Source organism: Heliconius melpomene, chromosome 10, assembly GCF_056956725.1.
Source record: "Heliconius melpomene rosina isolate 202511_hmr_F chromosome 10, ASM5695672v1, whole genome shotgun sequence".
NCBI classification, from domain to species: Eukaryota; Metazoa; Arthropoda; class Insecta; order Lepidoptera; family Nymphalidae; genus Heliconius; species Heliconius melpomene.
The window spans coordinates 8,531,531-8,545,536 of record NC_140398.1 but is presented as its reverse complement, the minus strand read 5'-3'; the positions used below and the strand labels follow the sequence as shown (position 1 = coordinate 8,545,536).

Below are 14,006 nucleotides of genomic sequence, written 5' to 3'. Positions count from 1 at the left end.
AATTGGTTTGAGCGAGAAATGTTGGAGTAAAGAAAATAGGTTCCATCGCAAGTTTATTTAGTCTAGGGAGAGTTTTAAGTTGAATTTACTTCTCAAAGGAAATGTCTTTGCCAGTGTTTACCTAATAAATGTGCGTCTTACATTCTGAGGCGGTGAGGCAGGAATTACTCTACATACATAGATATTGAAATACAGTAAATTAAAAATGAGTAAAAAGAAAAATTAAGTATGAACATTTAAATAGTGATATTTTTAATGTTTCTTTTAAACATCAATTTGTGTATTTCGTTCAGCTACTACAAACACCTTTTAAATTATTTTTACAAGAAGAACAAAATAGAATAAGAAGAACTTTAAAGGTATTTAAAGTTCTTCTTATTTTTCTATGTATATTATAGCACCCTGCTATGTGTATGTAATGTCCATTGTTCCGCTTTTCGCCTGAATTCGAAGCATTGCGTGTGGAGTGGTTATTATGAAAAAGTGAGAATCGAACCTACAATCATCCTAGTTTTATATACCTATTTAAAATATTTACGAAATATAACAACTATATAGACATTTGCAATTCCAAAATGCACAATAAATAATATTAATTTTCATTTGTATTATAATGAATCTATTGGGTTAGGTACAGTAAAATCGTGTTTTGCCTAATTGTATTTTTCTGGACGTCTGCAACCTGCTGTCAACTCATCTTGTAATAAGAGACATTTTCTGTAAATATACACTACATTTGTTTATTATAGAATAATTTCTGTTTATTTCTTAAAATAATGAAGTTTGATTTTAACTTTTTATACGTAGCGATGTTTGCGCGAATATAAAAAGAAGATAAAAACGATAGAAAAAGAAGTTCGGAGGACACCAGGTTCTCTCTCCCTACCCTGCTGTGTTAAAGTAGAGTAGTTTTACAAATAAAATTATTTTAAAAATACCACAAGCTCTTACATTTCATTACTTTATTTCAAGGACACTATTTTTATAGAGTGTTATAATTAAGTTGCATTCATCGGCAGGTAGCTAGGTAGGTAGTTAGCTAGGGTCTATAATTAATATCCGCCTACGCGCAGGAACGCAAAATGTCGGAATATCCACCGACCGTTACGTTGGGACTAAATACCATCTCGTTTAGTAGACAGGTAGGACCACAACTACGGTAAATTGTATAAAATAGAATTGTTGAGTCAATATAACAACGAAATAAAAATGTGTCAAAAATGACAACAGTTTTAAACTTTTATAAGTTGGCTACGTAATCTATGAGAAAACAAGCTTTAGCCGTACGTATTAGTACGATTATGTACATACATACATGATTAAAAACACTTCTGTCCTTTATATATTTGTCTTTTTATGTTAGAAATATGTGATAAAAAATATTAATATCTTTAGGACAAAGAGGCCTTTGTTTCATTTCACACGTAATACTTTTTTTATTTTTCCTGAAGTTGAGAAGTTGTCTTTTTACTTACATAATATATTTGACCTCAATGATGTGCTAATGCATTATTTTCAACATTGTTAAGAATTATCTTATAACTTTGCCTTAAAATAGTTAAAAGCAAAGTGTGCCTCACCATTAACGAGAATTTTAAAACGTTGAAAAAAGGCTGGTGTAAATTTTTGAATAGAACCAGAATATTTAATCTAGTTGTTTGCGCGAAAAAAGACTAGCAAGAGAATTACCATGTAGGTACGGCTTTGTCATAGAGCGTTTTAAAATGTTTGTATTGATGGATTTTGTATTGATTAATGACTAAAAATAATAACTAAACTGAGATTCGAATAGAAAACCATCGTATTAAGTCCAGATACTTCACAACTGCGTCAGTACGGGGTCTACAGTATCTGATTAAACATCACATTGACCTCTCCACAGCTGTCGAAGAATTAAGTGGGGTTAAATGAAAAAGGACATGCAATGGCTCTGAGATACGCATCTGCCTTTACGTCACATCTTAGGTTGTAATTATTGGTTAGCTGGCAATTGTTAGTTTCTAATTAATCTTAACCTTTTATATACGGGTTGGACTCTGCTAAGAATAAACTAGAGTTGAATTACTAAAATAAATATAGAAAGAGGACCAGTATTAAATTATTTAATTTCTTTACAAATTTATAGATAAATTAGAATAGTATAAAAAATAAAACGTATTTTGTATTCTGCTTCTTTCCGGTATAGTCCAATCGATATTGAAGGAAAAAATCCTACATTATTTCAATTACGATATTTCGTTAAATAATAATCTATTCAAGCTTATAATAAGAGATAATAAAAATAAATCTAAACCCATTCGTGCAAAGACAAGCCTACAAAGTTGTAGTATGAACTAGTTCATCCGTTCTCTACAATGGCTATTGAGTCCGTATCAGATGAATAGAATCATTGTGGTAGAGTTGCCGACCCATAAATGTTTCCTTCGTCCTCGAAGTGTCAGGAAAAAATTGTGAAGCAAATCTTTGTATACAATAAATATAAAGTATTCTTTTATTACAATCGATTCGTTTTACAGCAAGAATAATAGGCAAAGTGAACCGATACTTTGTTCTACGCTAACAGATTCCATATTATAAGATGAGTTACGGCACTTAACGTTGCGCTGTGTCTTCCCAGAGCGATGAAATAAAAATAGTTCAACACCTTACATGGGAATCGAATCTAAGAAGGATGCAAGTGATATCTTTGAAGATTAAAGAATGAAAATTCAAAATGTAATGATTTTACCCGAAGATTTATCTAAATACATAAAGCTTTACAACAAAAGTATAAATATGTGCTATGGTGACTATCAGAAATGTTGTTTTTTTTTTTTGCGAAAATTGTATATTTATTTAACTTCTTACAGCATTTTCAGGAGCATTAAAGTATTTAATTGCATATAAAAATGTAATAAATAATATTTTCATATAAATTTAGAACTAAAGCTTTGGAAAGATATAATATTATATCAACATCAACGTAAAATCAAAAGAGCTTTTCGTATTTAATCAGAACGTTATGAAAACCTAGTTTTAGTATAACTAGAAGATGTTTTAAAACATTGAGAAAAAAAATGGAATAGTGGAAAGTGAACATTTTAAATGCCGTTCTAACTGACTGTCGTAATTTAACTAACCTATTAAGAGAAAAGCGTCGTTTAAAAAGAAATGTCTTCAACTGGGCCGCCTCTTTTATTAGCCATTAGACCTTTTTCAGTGATTCTGGTCCGACGTGATGATATAATTTTCAACAAAAAAAAGCTGCTTTCTCTTTTTTTCTAAAAGCGAACTACAACAAAAATATTAAAATATAACTCTTTATTTAAAATTAAGTCTTTAATTAAAATCTATTTATTTCGGTAAATAATGAAAAGAAGTCTAAAAGCCAATAAACATTACTGTAGATAAACTCGAGACCCATTTATAAGCTGAAGTTGTCCTACAGGCTAGTACAGGTGAGTTATGTGTGGAACCATTCGGCTGCCACTGGAAGGTGTACTCTTTCAATTATTCTCGTTTCAAGAGATTCAATATCACCAGATCTACTACTTGGGTATTTGGACAACATGCACATGCTACATACATGCTAGTGGGGCCCATGCCCATTTCGTATGTAGAAAGTATTTCCAGGGACGTTTGCAGTGATTTATATCGTTTATTTACAATTTGGCACAAATTTGCAGATTTATTTATTTTTTTATTCAAAATAAGAAAAAGAAAGCAAAATAAATCTATTTTTTTTATTATAGTTTTCGTCACCTAATTTTTTGTATTTTTTTTTCTTCAATATTTTTTTGTTCATCGGTATGAAACGATATTGTTTTATACTATGTAAGGCAGATATAATTGAATTTCATTTTTCATCAATGAAAGTTCGCCGGACGCGTGCGTTTTCAACACACGCCTCGCCAGGAAATGAGGGCCTTTGTAGATTTTTTTTATTAACAACGTAAAGAACTTCACTTTATGGAACTTCTCCGTATTTTATAACTATGGCGTACTTAAATATCTTGTATTAGGGCTCTTATATTAAGTTTATTCGTATTTTATTTTATTATCTATATAGGTATATATTTAGTCTGTAATATTATATATTGCATTTTCTCGCTCTGAACTGTGGTTTTTTTCCCTAAAACAATAAACAAATCGCAAGTAGGTACATATCTTATTTTACCTAAGCCATTACAAATCTTACAACAAACTATACTAACAAATATGAAAACTGAAGCAAAATGGTAATGTCTCAGAGATTCTCCACGGTCCGCATAAATAACGCGTTATAACGATAGAAGGCGCAGGGTGTCGGACTCCAAGAAAATCGGCGACACGAAATATAAGGTACTTCATGCATATTTTATGAGGTGAATTTATTTCACAGATCACTTGGACTAAGTAAGTCGAAATAAAAAAAGACTATTTGAAATATGAAACAATTGGTTTAATCAATTTTTTTTGTCATTGAATTGCTATGCATAGGTACTTAATGTTTTAAACTTTTAACATAGCCTCTTAAGAGTGAAATCTAACAGCTCACAGTTAACTCGATTACAGCAGATCTTAATCAAAATTATATTCAGGGTAGCCTAAAATAATCTGTGATAGTAATCAAGTGTCGAAAAAAATGTATATTAGCAATATATCAAAATAAATACTTATATTATTTTATAAATATAAAAATATATATACATAAAGGTATATGGGAACATAAGACAATATTTCGGCCTTTTTTCCCCTCGAAAAATAATATAGAATAGAAACATATACACTGTTTGTTAACTTTATAATATAACCTATATACCTAATATTTATTTTATTACCTTCAACAAAAAGGCATTTTGGGTAAAAAAAGAATGTTATCGGAATGAAAACGAAGTGGACCATTAGCCTTAATTTCGACGTCGGCAGTCGTAGATCTTGTTATAATAATTACTGACAAAGAAATTACAATCAGATTAGGAAGATTACGAAGCCCTACACAATATTTGACAGAATCTTTAAAATGTTTTATCAATTAATTTGAGAACACTTATATTACAAAATTATTAAGTAGAAAGTATTGGCAAAAAAAACTTTGTCCTCTTCTTGAGGTTAAAATATATAAAAAGTCCAATAAAATGAGGCCTTGGCTATAGTTTAAATTTGTTAAAAAGAGATATTTTGTATTAAAATAAAAAAAAAAACATCAACATTATATTATTAGTGTTACGACGAAAAAGGGTTCCCTAAACAACTTACGCGAGTTGGAGAGTGCTCATAAAAAAGTATGCAAAACGGTGCACCTGCGATAGATAACATCTAATGGCTCATTAGATATTCTAACATCCGTTCTAATGCCTTTGTTATAAGATTACTCTACGAATAATTCAGCTTTTTATAATGTTTGTACACATTTATTTGAATTCTCATTAGTTTGTCCGCCCCCTTTTTTACACTAAATTTCGGCCAAAATCCGAGATTTGGATGTTAGATAAAATAGATTTAATGCTTACAATTTCAATGTTTACATAAAAAGCTGATGTGCACAGATTATTTAAGTATAAAGATTACAGATAAAAAAAAAGTTTTTTTTTATGTATGTACAAAGATTAGCTCATATTTAATGCTATGTAAATAATATAAAATATTATTGCAAAAATTACGTAAACCAAACTTAATGTTGTAAAAATTTCATAAACTTAACATTCCATTCTTCATGTTTCTACAGATTTAATATTTAAGATGCTTTTATTTTGAAAAATAACAAAATTCGTTATTCACACATTTTAAAACATATTTTCATCGTATTTCGCTGCAGTGCACTCTTCGTTATAAAAGACAATGTAATGATGCAAATTTTTAAAAGGATTACCCGTAACCGCCTGTAGCGACATTAGCGTAACTAAGTACCTACCTACAAATTCTTTCGCCTTATATTCTATCCGGAAACAAGCGCTAGTAAAACTGCCGGATGCCAGCAAAAATATAGATGCGGCAAATTAATAAGGTATTTGGGAGCTTTGGTTACTAAAAAAAGTCAGTTTCACGCACGCTTGTATAGTGCACGTAATAGGGTAGGCAGAGGGAGCCTAGTGTTAATACACTCCGTTCCCCACTTTACGTGGTTACATAAAAGATAATAAATAGAGTAAACGCGTCGATCGTCGCTCAGATGCTGAGATGATTATGCATAATTTATGCGTAGGGTCAAGTGGCGGGCGCGCTGTGGGGTGTATCTTTTATCCGTTTTGTCAATGGTCAGTAAATTGGAGGACATTCACACCTTATGTCACGCGGGCAAATGTTCTCGCACAATAAACGTATTAGCGCGAACCTTTTTTATGATGTCACAGATTTGGGGATGACACTGCGTTTATTTTACTTTGGTGTTGCCGCTTTTTATTGGTATTTTTACTAGAAAATTATTTATATTATATACATAATTTTTTGTATGTAGGTAAATGCAATGAAAATGAAACAGCTATTAATATAAAAGTATTTTATCAAAGGAAATTCCCAATCTCAATTGAAAGCTTTTAAAAATTTTCCCATATATCGGCGTATTTCCGAATTTTATATCTTTTGTTAAGGTTTCTACCACTCAGAGGGAATAGAGAAACGATTTTTTTATTTGTGTGCAAGTTTGAGGACAAAATACTCGTCAGATGAAAGTATAATTATGAAAAGGTCTAATTAATATGACATTCAGAAATTTTCATATTTAAATACACATCAACGTAATTTGTACGGCAGTGAATAAATCTAGCTTTCAAAGCTTCCGCTCTTCAATTTCTGATTACAATTAGCCTGGAGTAAAGAACAATAAACATAATAATATAGCCTTCCTTAATAAATGGAATATAAGAATATTTCATTTCGTGTTTATTTTGGTTAGTTACTGAGGTTAGTGCGTTAAAAAACTCTTCAGTTTTATAATATTTATTCTAATATATTCTATATTTAAATATAGAACGCAATCAAATTGTTATCAATTGTATGAAAGTAATACATATAAATATAATATATTTACGAAATAATATATCGCGTAAAGTAGAAAACATATAATCATAATAGGATCACGTTAAATAAACCGCAAGTGTCCATAAAAAGTATACAAATCCAACCCTCAAAATATATTAACAAGCGAACAATTACATTTAATTTACCGATGCACTTTTTAGTGTGCCCCAATATGGCGCCCCTACTATCCAACTCCAACTATCTTTTAGAATGTAATAAACTGTGACATTTGTTAAAAATTATAACTGAGAGGGTATCGCTTCTAAAATTCAATTGTATGAAGTGGCACTTGTTAAAAACTATCGAATATTCCGGCAATTACAAGACCGTTCATCATTTTTTTTTTTTTTTTTTTTTTTTTTTTCGGACTTGACTTTAATGCTGTTAGCCTTACTGGCCTTTACAGCGACACCGGGTGGGTAGGGAAGAGGGTACTCTGTCCCTGAAAATATGCAGGCACTGTGTGGCTGCCTGTGGGGAGTGCCGACGACGCAAGGGCGCCCCCTGCGGGGCTCGAACCTCGGCTTGCGGTCGTCGAGCGGGCTGGGAGTTTCCCTATTCTAAGCAAAGCCGGCCGCGACACAGAAGCCGCGACCGGGGGATAAAATTAGACTAATCTAAGGGAGCTAACGGTCCCTAACCGCTGGACCCGACGGCGCCGAGGCGCCGCCGGGCCGTGAGATAAGCTAGACTACGTCGTCGGTTCCGGCGACGACGGTGTGTGTGTCGTGCGTGTGTAGTGTGTTTCCTACCTACGTACGGGCCGTTTGCTACGGTAATGGCGTCATCGGGGTCTAAGAGGACGCTACGCGGGCGTCTACGAATCGCGTGAGGCGTGTAATTACACGCCTCAGCGACGAGGGGGTTCGCGTGCGAGCCTGCGCGCTCAAAGTAGCGCTTCGCTAAGCGTTTGCAGTGCTCGTGAATCGATTCCAGTTCAAAATCTCTATGTAGGTCGACATTACGCACGTACCAGGGGGAACCTGATGCGATGCGCAGGAATTTATTTTGCACTTTTTGCAAGGGAGCAAGCTTGGTGTGCGCGAACGCAACGCAAGCGTAAGTAAGGACAGGTCTAATACAAGCTTTGTATAGTGTCAGCTTATTTCTAAGTGACATTTTACTATTCTTGTTTATGAGATAATATAATCTATTGAGAATGTACTTTGCTTTATTGCAGACTTTTGTAATGTGGGGTTTGAAAGTTAATCTAGAGTCTAGAGTGACACCTAGATATTTGACCTGTTTTTCCCAGGGAATGGGTTTGTCTAAGAGATGGATGGTAGAGACTCTAATATTTTTATTGAGAGGGAAGAGTATTGCTTTACTCTTCTCGGGATTGACTTCGATTCTCCATTGGCGGAACCACTCACCGAGTGCGCGGGCCGCTTTCTGGAGTCGATCTTTTAATAGGATAGTACAACGCGAGGTTGTGAAGAGGGCTGTATCGTCGGCGTACATAGCCAGGTGAACACCCGGAGTGAGCGGGATATCACTGGAGTACAACGAGTACAGGATAGGACTTAGCGTAGAGCCTTGTGGCACGCCTGCGCGGAGGAGGCGGGGGGAAGAGAGAGTGCCTTCGACTTTATAGCGAAAGTATCTATTCGAGAGAAAGTCCCGCAGGATGTGTACGAGACAGTCTGGCAAGCCGTAAACGGCGCGCAGCTTGTAAATCAAGCCGTTATGCCAGACTTTATCGAAAGCTTTCGCTATATCGAGAAAAATAGCAGCTGTATTGCTGTGAGAAGGATCCCTAAGGTTGTATCGAGCTATATGCTCTACAACACGGTGGACTTGATGTATGGCGGAATGTTTCTTTCTGAAACCGAATTGCTCATTGCAGAGCAGAGAGTCGGCCTCTACCACCTCTGAGAGTCTAACGAGAATGATTCTCTCGTAAATTTTACCTAAACAGCTGAGAAGGCTGATAGGTCGATAACTGGACGGGATATTCCGCGGCTTATTAGGCTTGGGAATGCCTATGACTATGGCCTCCTTCCATTCGTCGGGGAATGAGCACGACTTAAGAAGGGAATTGAAAATAATGACCAATAGAGATATGAACTGAGCCGGTAGGGACTTGAACATTCTATTAGACAATTTATCGGGCCCCGGGGCCTTCCTATCTTTGAGGTTTTTGATGATGACTTTGACCTCGTCTTCAGAGGTCGGGCGGAGCGGTTCCCCTTGCGGGGGCGTCAGCGCCCATTCTGCGACCGCGGAATCCACACGCGCAATGTGGCTCGGATCGCAGGGCTGACTACTCGGGGTACATTGAGCCTCTAAACTGTCAGCGAGACATTCCGCTTTTTCGGTGTCATCGGCGGCAATTGAACAATCTGACCTAACTAGAGGAGGCATAGTCGAGAGACAATCGACTCTAAAAGCTCGCGACAGCGCCCAGAATGCCTGGTGCGATGGAGCGAGCCCCTCGAGCTTCTTATCCCACGACTCACCGCGCAGAAGTTCGAATTCGAATCGAACTCTCCTCTTTAATCTGTAAAATTCCCTACGATTGTTGTCAGTCGGGTAGGTGTCGTGTCGTCGCATAGCTACGTTCCTGCGTCTAATCAATCGCCTGAGCTTTTCTGAGATATCAAACCTACCGTCGGGCAAGTTTGTTACCTCTTTCGAACAACTCTGGATTGTATTTAAAATATAATCGGTAAATTTATTCGCCGCGTCTATCGCTAGCGCCGCGGAGTCGGCGATGCCAGGTATTAATTCCTTAAGAGGGGATTCATTCGAGCGGAGGAGCTTTGCAAATCTCCTCCAGTCGACCACAACCGTTCATCAAACGGTTATAGCCTTTTATACGGTCAAAATAAGGTTGCGGTCGTGGAACTGTTGTAGAGCGATTATTGAAATTGAGTTGGGCGAGTGCTGTTGTATTTTTAATGTGCAGTTGATTTTCAATTGTGCTACTCATATTGAATTTAATGAACTAGCCATAGCTACGAGCGAGCAAAAATTTATAATAAAATAAAATATTAGAAATTTCATTAATATATTGATAACTTTTAAATTATTCATTAAATTTATGAAAATAAAGTGCCATGTTTAAATAAACCGTAGTAGGTACTTTGGCAAGCGTTCATTTCGTCTGTTTAATATTTAAGCGCATTTAATTAAGCTCGGTGTATTAGCATCTCAGCATAATATTGCACAGTTTTCTCAACGGGCATTTTAATTTTCAACACAAGGTTCGCAGTATAATATCTATAGAAAAAAAATCCTTTTGTTGGCGTACTTTTTGTATTATTTATCCGCAACGTATTAATATTGCCTCGTAATATAAATAAAGATGTCACATATTTATCGACATAAACCCCTTTTTCCAAAAATAACAAGAAACAGCGGGTGTCGGGCGCGAACTTGTTGCCCTTTGCCCTTTTGTTATGGAAACCCATAAAGAAAACAAAAGTATTTTAACCCATGGTTAACCCTTTGCGACACATGTCATCGCGGCGGCGAAAAACCGAGAATTGCGACCGACAAGCCATATCGCAGCTAATTTACACACTTGACAAATGCTGCTCCTATCCAGTGAGCTATAAGGGCTATTTTACAAGATTAGTATCATAGATGCGCCAGTTGATAAACCATGGAAGTGGTTGTTTCGTGTATTGTATTGTTAGGATGGGGTTTTTATTGCGAATAACTGACTGTGCGGGCGTTTTTCGGATTGTTAGACGCTCGTACCTCGCATATGGTATTATTTCTGAATATAGCGGCTATATTTCTGTCGGCTGCCAAAACTAATCTGCCCTTGCGAGGGTGAGGAAATATTTCCATTTTCGAGATTTGGCGATGTTTGCATTCTAGTCACATCAAATATACATATTGGGAATCCGGTATGAAAAGTTACGATCCCAGAGGAACTTGGGATTTATAGAGCGAAATACTTCGTAAACAATAAGGTATTTTCAATAAGAGTCTTATATTGGATAGGTTCCTACTCAAAACCATAAGATAAATTTCTATACACCTATAAGGATGACTTATAAGGACATGAATAGAATTTGTACTTGCACTGCGTAGAAAGTCTCTTTTTTACTATCATTTCGTCTCTTGCTTTTCGATTACGCCATATTCCGCATTTAGCGGGCTAAGCAGGGAAAGCCTAGTGTTACCACACTAATTTACCCATGCACCGCCAAATTTTCAAGGTTTTGTGTATTCAGTAGCGGAACACAACGCCGTACTTTTTCCTTTTTTTTTGCTGTGTTGCTGCGAATATAAAATAGGGCGTATATAAAAATATTTTCTGGGGAGGGTCTAGACTTTAGATTTGTTTAGATGTGTAGGATTTTTTTTAATTTTCAGGGCAATTTTTTTAGACATCCTCCTCCCATTCCTACGCCCATGCTGCTGCGGTAAAACTGTCTTGTGCAACAACATGCAAAACTACAAAAATAAATGCCTCGTATTTAGCAAATACGGTTTTGGATATATTTGCACACGTATTATCAGGAACCGTGTTCAATGGATTCCGGCGAGGGATGTCATCGATTGCTTGACAAATGGCCGGCCATCCATCACGCGTGCGGCGTGTCCCGAAGCAAAGTGCTCAACCCTTTCAATATCTGGCTTAGATATGCTTTATATTTTATTATATATTCACGCATCTTCTTTGCTATAATTTTATTATTTGAATTTAAATACTTGTAGAAGTCAAGTCAAGTCAACCGAGGTCTCTCTCTAACTATTTAATTTCTTTTACTCGTTCTAGTAAAAATAAAGCGCGGATTGACGGAGTGTTTTTCACTAAATTCCTGCTGCTTATCTTGCTGTATGCGGAGAATAGTGTGAATTTAATAAAAAATATAAGTATAATATGTACACCACAATTACACACATTCCTCAATGTGACTGCAACAATTTTTTACATTTACTACTATTGAGAATGATAAAGTTAATTGGAGAGACCAAAAACCGATTTCAAAACTTCACATATCCTATTCACAAACATAGCTTTTGTTCGGTGTATTTAGTATTTAAGTCTTATTTATGCCCCGATTACACTCCTGGATAATTAAGATTTGAAATGAAAAATATGGAAATATACATTTCTAAAAACCCGTTCATTTTTTAACATTTAAGCTTGATTTTTTTATGTTGTAACCATAAATCAAATATTATAAGGAATTAGGACCAATCCCTGGGTGGTTACAGAGTAAATCAAAGGGCTTAGCCCGCATCGCATCGCAAACGATAATGACGCAAACCGAATAATTGAAACATCCTGCTCGACCCTACAGAGTTCTTTCTCTTTTAATTTAGATACTCATTAAATAAAAATCAGGGTGACTTTCCCACGGCCTGGCTTTTACCATTAAATTACAATTAAATTGATTGGCATTTACCGGGCCAGTCGTGGCAACGGGGCACAAGTGTGTGACTTTCACGCGACTGTTTGTGGGTTCGAACCCCACTGGAGGAAATGAAATATTTATTGATATTTATATTTTCATTTCTTCGTTGAGTTCCATCACTCAACACGCAATGTCTCCAAAACTCGGGGAAAAATGGGGAACAGAATGACTACACAGTAGGTTCCCTAACGTGCGGGATACCGCGTGAATCTCGTTAGTAGATTTGTATTTGGATTTACGATACCTAACAATATTTGTAACGATATCGCTATTAGAAATTTATTTTCCGCTAGCTTTTATAGTAAATATAAAATTTCACTGGAGGTAAATTTGAACCCTGAACTTGAGTTTTCGCTAATATACCATCACGCAGGATTGGCCAAAACAACCTAATGCCAAGAAATTCCATTCTCCACTTTCCGCCCCAATTCAAGACATTGCGTATTTTTTGACGGAACTTAACGCTGTTTTTTGATTTGTCTTAACTATGTCATATCATCCTCACAATCGACCTTACAGTCAGACGAAAGCGCGTCGCTGTAAGTTCAGAAACATAAAAAAATCTATTAACACGTTCATGAGATACAGCCTATTGACAGACAAACATTGGAGTCCTAGTAATAGGCTCTCGTTTTACTCTATGTGTACGGTATCCTAAAAAGAGAAAAAATATTACATTTATAGAGCATTTTAAAACGGGATTTTAACATATCTAGAACATACTTCTAGTAAAGTGCTTTTAACGTTGAAAGATTTCTACAAAGTTCTTTTACAGAAAAACGTTGATGTTTTATTTTTAAAGGATATTTTGTCTCAATGAGCTCAGTCTCAACTTTAAAAACCAACTTTAATATAAAGCTATATGTTAATTTATTGTGCAGTACATGTACTCGTATTTGCCTTAGCTGTGTAATATGTATTTATTCATAAAGTTGCTGGACATAATGTGAGGCAGTGGCTGTTAAATGTATTTAACTTTTATTTGTTAAATTAAATAAAATATTCTCTTTATTTTTAATTCTATATGAAAGACATTTTTTATTAACAAAAGCTCTTTCATAATTAATTTTAAAAAAATGAATGGCTTATGAAACTCAAACTCAAAATGTATTTTTTTTTCTTTACAATGTATTTGGCATATAATAGGATAGTCAGAAGGAACCTCACACTGATCCCTGCTTTCCACTCGAGTTTGAGGAAATTAAAATAATTACCCCGAATGGGAATCTAACCCACAACCGTCGGGTTCACAGTCGAACTCTGTGTTGCTGCGCCACAACGGCAACAAAACATTTAAATATACAATATATACACAAAGTTATAGTTAAAACTTTGACACTGCGATACAGTTCGTGAAATATGAATAAAGGAGTTCTAATAAATTTAAAAGTTTCCACGGCTTTATAAATACGTTGTTTTGGAGTTTCGTCTCTTTTGTATAGCGTCCCCTTTTGTAAATTACACTCTTCGGATTGCAAAAAACTCTTCCTCACTATATAGGCCAAATGGTAAGCCTTTAAACGTAGTTAAATATATATCTACACTAATATAATAAAGCGGAAGAGTTTGTTTGTTTGTTTGAACGCTAAGATCTCTGGATCTACTGGTCCGATTCACTATGTTTTTGTTTTGTATGAAAGCTGCATTCTT

General features: G+C 35.3%; 1 protein-coding gene across 2 annotated transcripts in view; it reads right to left on the bottom strand.

Moving 5' to 3' along the window:
* The window catches only part of bib (MIP channel family protein big brain), a 63,573-nt gene that overhangs the window by 9,583 nt on the left and 39,984 nt on the right, over positions 1 to 14,006 (bottom strand). The window lies entirely within an intron of this gene.